Below are 8400 nucleotides of genomic sequence, written 5' to 3' on the forward strand. Positions count from 1 at the left end.
AGCCCAAACATTTAATTTTTGTGGCTGCTGTGTGTGTACCTCATGGTAAATTCTGGGATTAGAGTCCGACCAATATCGACAATTATGACGATTTACTTCGCCATTTAAAAAAAGGAACAATCGTCGGAAAAGCAAATGTTAAATAAAAATTGTTCATCGTTTGTAATTCGTTCACTCATAACTTCACAAAATTTTAATCGCTTATCAAAATCGTCTTCATTAAGTTCTTGTACAAGGTGAATTTTATACGGATGAAAATTATGGGCCTTTAGAATCCGTTGGATAGTACGTCGACTAACACCACACGAAGTTTGCAATTTGCGGGTACTTAATGTAGGATCTACAATAACTTGCCCTAAAACCCCCACTTCTGTTGCTTCGTTCCTTATAGGATTTTCAATATTACGTTTTTTATTGGCGACTGATTCAGTTTCCCGAAATTTAGCTACAAGTTCTAGAACTTATTTTCGGTGCACATTATTGTTCTCATGTCGCTCATTAAAAATTTGTGCTGTTCTCTTAGCGCACTGATTATTTCCGAAAAATATTTCAATAATTTCAACCCTTTCTGCCGTGGAATATACCATGGTTAATTTATGTATAAAGCAATAAATGATATTTTAACAACAAAGATTGGTCAAATCAATCGCAAACTAATGTTGTATTAGTTTGCGATTACTATTTCCTATTTAAAATAAGTACGTGGCATTCTCTACTTATCTTTCTTCAAGAAACAACTTTTTTTGTCACAAAGGACACTTCAATTGCTATTTTTATTATTAATAAACCATGGGCGTAGTAAATAAAAGAATTTACTTATCAAGAAAATGCTTTTACTCAAATTTCTTCTGAAAGAAGTACAAACTAATTTGATGTACCTATTAAAGTCTACTTTAAACTTTAAATCAATAAATCTCCAAAACTACTGAATTGAATACATGAATTTTACATCATTATAAAGGAAGTTGAAAGACCTTTCAAATAATGGATCATTCGACCCTCCTTTTCATTTAAGATTTGAGGGATGATGCCACCCCCGCTTAAGGGGCTGCAAATGTTAAAGTGATTTTATGCCAATTTTGTGTCCCCCTCGAAAACAAAATCGACGGGTCCGAGCGTTTTTTCAAAAAAGGAATCATCTGCAGGGCCGCCGCTACCATGTGTGCCAAGTGTGCACCGCACACGGGCGGCCAACAATAGGGGCGGCCAAAAGCAGTCCACTGATGATAATACTTTTTTAAAACAAAAATAAATTCAAATAATTAAATAGTAATTATTCAGATAATTCTGTGAACTCTAATATTCCAAACAATAATAATTATTCAGTACGTGGTAATACTTAAATGCGTTTCATTTATCATGTATCCTCCTTTGTTTCATCCTAATCTAAAAAAAATGTCAGAAAATATTATTTATTGTATGAACTACCGCCCTTTTGCAGGTACAGTCATAAAGCAGTTTCGGGAATACTTTTTAATTCAAAGCGGCTGGCGGCTTTCGGACTTCAGTTATTTGAGATTTCACACGTAGATACTTAGACAAGAATTTAGGCAAGTGGTTGTAAAGTTTCTGTTATAATATTGTTCCTATGGTTATGTTTATAGATGGGTTATTATGTCTTATGTTCAGTCTTAGTTGAGAATTCGATGAATTTAGACACGCTTTTGATAAACGATTTTGTTTGTAAAATATAGTAGTGTACCCGTTTCTTTTGCACAGTAGGTACTGTATTTCGAGGTAACGTCGAGATCAGAGCAATTTTATTCGTATACGCGTTACGGATACATATTATTTGGACAACTTATTTGCAGTGTTTTTGGATTTATTTTGTTAAATTCGCCCGGCTTTGTTCTTAAGTGATAATTTCAAAATATCCGAAAGAAAAAGAAAACGACTTTCAGATTTTTAATGTAGAAAAATAAAAGAGGCAAAAACTGAGGAGAAAAAAAAAACAGCGGTGCACTGGAATCATTTTTGATGAAAAACATACATGAAAATATAGAAGACTCGAATATAAATTTAAAACCTTCAACTTCAAGCGAAGTCCAAACCATAGAAAAAAGTACCAAACAATTGAATATTCCTGCGGATAGAGACTGATGATTTGATGACAATAATAGCGATAGTGCGAGTGCTGATGCTGAAACGCCTGAACCTGAATCCACCAACCAAGACAGAACAATTAATGTTCCAGTTAATCTGGATTGCAGTGTAGGAAGCTCCGCATATACTTGGATTCAGATGATCCCGGAAAATGGCCTGCAAATATGAATCCAAGTAAAGTTCAATTTGTTGTTAAAAATTTTTCTCAGCAGATTACAAAAATTAACTTCCCCAGAGATACAAATAATATTAAAGTAGAAACTTATTATTATCGCACATAACCTAATCAAGACCAAATTCATCGTCCGTGGTTACTTTACTCATTATCACTAAATAGTGTTTTTTGTGCACCTTGTAAACTGTTTTGTTGTGATGAAAGCAGCCGACAATTACTTAGTGGAATTAATGGGGTAAGTGACTGGCAACATGTAGCTATTATTTTAAAAAGACATGAATCCGGTGCAGCTCATATAAAATATTCTCAAAAACTGTTTAAACTATCTACAACATTAAAAAAAGGATTAACAGTTGACTCTGCTCATCAAAAATTATATGAAGTGGAGAAATAACATTGGGGTGCAAGTAGAACAAATAACAATTGTAGTAAGATGTGTTTCTGCTTTCTGCAATGTTATCTATAGAACATGAAGTGTGTGCGACATTGGACATTAAAGATATTGTCAAAAAGTTTTCCGAGACGAAAGCCCGAAAAGTGCGTTTTTAGTATTTTATGTGTTTATGTTTCTATTCACAGTTTATTTTAATTAAATGGACGTTTAAATTAGGATATTAGGATATACATATTCTGGTAGTTGGATCATGGTTATTAAATTAGGATAATGGACGTTTACATTAGGATATTTGGATGGGACATTAGGATACTAGGATATACATTAGAATAATATATGGACGTTGGATCATGGAGAATCGTGTAAATGTTCAAGTAAGTATTTATCTATTTACAAATTATTATTGTTATATTATGCATCTTCTGCACATTTCTTTAAATAATAGTATGTATGTCTAAAGTGTTGGAAGGGGGGCGGCAAATATTAAGTTGCACACGGGCGGCCAATACCTTAGCGGCGGCCCTGATCATCTGCCAGTAAATGCCTCTGTTTCGTTTTCGGTGCGCCACACTGTATATATATATATATATATATATATATATATATATATATAACACTAGGTATATACTTTTTACAGTTACAGTACTTTTTGTCTGTTTGTTGTGAATTGCCACTACTAGATCCAATTACCAGCTTCTTGTATCCTTCCTTTGTGTGGTTTCATGCTTTTTTAAAGGTTTCTAATAGCAGATTGCACTCATTTCTTAGTATTCTTGTTACGTCTGTCCATATTGTGAGAACGTTCAAGTAGGAAAAATGTTTCTGATTCGGTTTCTTTGCGGATTCTTGTTTAAAAATGTGCCCTTTAAATAAATCTGAAGGGTCCGTACGAAATACATTAAGTTTTTTCAATTAAATCACTTTCAGCAAACCCCTAAGAAAAACAGCCTCTTTAGCAGCCTCTGACAAGGCCATATATTCTGCCTCGCAGCTAGATAAAGCTACCGTTTTTTGTTCTTCACTTTACCGAGATATTGTAGAGCCACAAAGTTGTAAAAACATTTTTACGTAATTTTATTTATTTTCGCTATTACACTTTATAACTTAAACACCCACTTATTATCAATTACACACCATTTTCTGGCACATGTACCACATCTCATGCATTGTTGTCACGGAAAGATTGGATTTCATCCATCATGGCTTCTCTCGACTTTGCTCTACCAGGACGTTTTAATGTCTCCAAGACTGTTAACGGAACATCATCTATGCCACTTATATATTTTACATATCCACTAAAGTCTTTTCTTTTTCATTTCTCTTTCTGACGTTCTGTGTACTTCTTTGTGGACACTTCAAAGTCCTATCACTTAAGTTATCTTCCTCATCGTAGCTAGACTCTTCATCACTAAAAATATTACCAGTATCTTTAGTCTCAGTTTCAACATTATATTTGTTTCGTTTCTTCACTGAAGCTAGGGTTTCTTTTGCCTCATGTTCATATTTTAAATCAAAATGAATCACTTCAAACTTTTTTGTGTCGTCCACAATTTGTATACCCTGTATCCTTTTGTAATGTGCAAAATAGCCTTTGTCTCCCACTTCGACTTTTTTCTTTTGGAACGTGTACCATCACATTGCTGCCAAATATTCAGGTCACTAACATCAGGTTTACTATCTGTCGACATTTCAAACGGTGTTTTTTTGAAACCAGAAGTCAAAGATCTATCTCTTAAGTAAACAGCTGTGTTTACAGTTTCAGCCCAAAAAATTGTCTTAAGATTAGCATCAAACAAAATACATTTTGCCTTTTCTGCAATTGTCCGATTCAAACATTCGGATACTAAATTTTGTTCATGAGTATAGGGATTGGTTTTTTGATGTATAATACCATTTACATTTAATAAACAAAATTCTTCACCAATGTCACTTCGCAGAGTTTTTATATGAACAGCTTCTGGTTTTCAGCTTTTACTTTTAAAATTTTTAAAACAATTAAAAACTTCACTTTTTGTTTTAATAAAATAAGTGAAGACCATTTTACAAAAATCATCTTGGAAAGTAACAAAATATTTGGAGCCACCTAATGATCTGTTCTCCCTAGGTATGCCACACACACATCAGTGTGTACAATCTCCAATAAACTATTGGCTCCGTGACCTTGTTGGAGGAAGCGGTAATCGTGTTTGTTTGCCCTCACAACAAACTATACAGTTTTGTTTTTACTGTCAATTTTCCCAGTCACATTCAGTCCATCTACTATCCATCTTTCATTTTATTTAAATTAACACTGTTTATATGGCCAAATCTTCTATACCATGTTTCGCTATTGGCAAATAAACAGTTTTTAAAATCTTTATTAACCTTAATATTCAATTTTTACACAGCGTTTATCAAGCCAGCCTTTGCAATTAGTTCAGAATTTTTGTGACATAGGTATTGTGCAACAATGATTTGCAAATTTAACTAAATTCCCATTCTCTATTATTCTCGCCAACAACAGTTATTAAATCCAAATCACCTGAACACTTTACTTTGGTTGTATTCTCATTAGCAAATATAATGTCACCTGTATCACTTACAGATTGTTGATGAATAAGTATCATGAAAAGGTGATGCGATATTAACAAATAAACTGCTAAATTATTACAGATAAACTGAAAAATGTTTCCAATATTTTTACCTATTCTTATCATACATTTAATATGCCATCATCATCAGTGCCATCACAGCTCGTTATGAACAAAAACGTTTCTTACAACAATCCTCCATTACCCCCTGTCTCTGGCAAGTCTTTACTATGCTCTAACTGAAATTGGTTTCATTTAACATAACTAGAGCTGCTTCTTTGATTTTTCTATTTTTACCATCTGTTTCTTTCAGAATTATACTTGAATCTTTCTATTGAACTCTATTTTCATTTCCCATGCGTGTTTACATATCAAGATCTATCAAATTGTCAATTTTTCATATAAGATTCACCTGATTCATAAGTTTTCGCCTAAATAAAAATGTTTGTATTCACAAGGTATTTTATAAATACAATTCTTCATTATTTCTTGTTCATTGTTAGGTTTAGTTTTAGATCAAATAAATCTCAATGTGTTTGTAGTTTTGAATGTTGTTGAAATGTTGAATTTATTTCCTATCGTATTAAGTTTTTACGATAATCCTTTTATATAATGATATTGTTATTTTCCTTGAATTATTTCTTGTAAATGTTATAGGATCCCTTTCTAAGTTGTTTTGTTCCAATATATTGTAGTATTTTTATTAATCTAATTTATTGTCTTTATTTATTATCAACGGTTCTACATTTTATAACACTTACAAGTTTATTAAAGTCTTTATTACGATATTCACTCATTTATTTCACAATATTTATTTATATTTATTTCCAGCTTACAATTTAAACTCGATATTCAAAACTAGAACTAGAACTAACTGTCCAATATCAAATCTTCATAATTCATATCCGAAATTGGACAGTATAATTTTATCACCCAGTAGACCGAATGAATCTATTTGTTATTAAATACACACACGTAGTTAATTAGGTTACATACACATTTGGTCAATTATAAATAATAATTTGGACATCAGTCAAAAGTACTGACAAAGTTAAACAATTTACATAAATTAAACACACATATCACGCTAGGTACGCGAAAAATATTGACCCAAATAGAATTATATAAAACTAATATCTCTTGACTAGAGAAGCATTCAATCAATATTCACTCAACGAACATATAGTCTTCAACGATCAACTGCATCAGTCTCTACTCAAAGTAATCCCGGGTCTACACCCTAGTGTACGTCTCAACAATAAACTCTGCTACTATTATTTGGTGTTTCCATTACAACAGAACGAACATCTTCACCGAGCCAACGAAGGGAATTTGTTCATGGTCCTATCGAGAAACAGAATACTTCAAGGAAGTTTGAGAGAGCCTATACAGTCCACGCCAGCAACACCCTCAGTAGCAGAGAGAGACCACTAGACCCGGGAGAACGAGAGCAGTACCAAAGCCGAGAGCCATACTAGAGCCGAGAGCGGTACCAAAGCCGAGAGCCATACTAGAGCCGAGAGCGGTACCAGAGCCGAGAGCAGTACCAAAGCCGAGAGCCAGACTAGAGCCGAGAGCAGTACCAAAGCCGAGAGCCATACTAGAGCCAAGAGCAGTACCAAAGCCGAGAGCCATACTAGAGCCGCAGAGCAGCCAAAGGACAGGACCGATTGCAGAACCCACCAGAAGCGAGGGATCCTCAACGTCTAAGAACACAAAAAACCGTAAGTTTTTGAATAATTACAAAATCTTCCAACTTTTACAATCTTACAATTTAACAAGTTTTTTTTTTATTACAATTTAACAATTTAGAACAACAATCTCCACTCTATCAATCGTATAATAATGTACTTTAGAATGCATACCATTTAAATAATACAGAGAATTGATAAAACAAAAATAAACGTCATTCACAACTATAATTAACTAAACAGTAATTTTGTATGACAATTTGAAAAAAGAAACGTTCATACATATAGCTTGCTTTTAATTACAATTAAATATTTTATTTCGAAAAATTAAAATAATTACGTAGCAAATAATTTCATTTATTTTGATAACAATATATATATATGTATATATATCATTATAAGAGTGTGTGGATTACATCTTGACCTACCTCAATGCAAAGAATAGCACAGCAGGCAAGGTCAAACTCATATTTCGCTAAATTGCACATTCCGATAGAAAAGAAAGTGTTATAATACAGGTATACTTATTTAATACATAACGTACATTTAGTATTGTCTAATATATTTACCGCTGAATGTAAAAATTTTAAAATAATCATGGAGAGTCTATACGTTAAGCAAGCGGAAATAGGAACAGAAATAGTGAAACTCGTTTCAAATACAAAAAAGGATTCCCAATCTCGGAAAAATCAACAATACATCCGGGATAGACAGGAAAAATTAGAAGAATATTGGGCAAAATTTTTAAATAACCACGAAAAGCTGCTAGAAGGGGGTATAACGAAAGAAAAATATTTTGAAACAAAATACTATGATCAGGTATTTAAGACATACATTGAGGGGAAAACCCTGTTGGAAGAATATGGAAGGGTGCTGAAAAGAGGAAAAGCACCGAAAGTAAAGGAGATACAGATAAGAAAACAAAGAATCGAGGAATTATTACGGCCAGAAAATGAACAAGACTTGCAGGAGGATGAAGAATTGCAGTCAGAGTTAAGAGAATACATGGAAAAGGTGAATACACTAATGATTGAAGCAGCAGTAAATGAGGAACTGGACGCTACAGATATTGGAGAAGTAGAGAGAATAAATCATCTAAAGAGGAAAGTCAGGGAAGTTTTAAAGAAAATAAGGCCAGGAATACAACGGCCAGAAAGCACACAGAGGAGGGACGGTGTGACATTGCCGCAGGTAAAAATCCCTGTATATGAAGGCAGATATGAAACGTGGAGAACTTTCCACGATCTGTTTACTAAAGTAATACATGAAAACGACCAGTTATCAAACGCAGAAAAAATGCAGTACCTAAAAACTCAAGTAAGAGGGGAAGCCAACAGAATGATACAACACTTAAACATATCCGAGGCCAACTACGAAGTGGCCTGGAACATGCTAAAAGATAGGTATGAGAACCCAAGGATGATATTGTTTAAATTAATAGACAGGATGCTACTAGCGCAGGAAGTA

This window comes from Diabrotica undecimpunctata, chromosome 5, assembly GCF_040954645.1.
Source record: "Diabrotica undecimpunctata isolate CICGRU chromosome 5, icDiaUnde3, whole genome shotgun sequence".
NCBI lineage: Eukaryota > Metazoa > Arthropoda > Insecta > Coleoptera > Chrysomelidae > Diabrotica > Diabrotica undecimpunctata.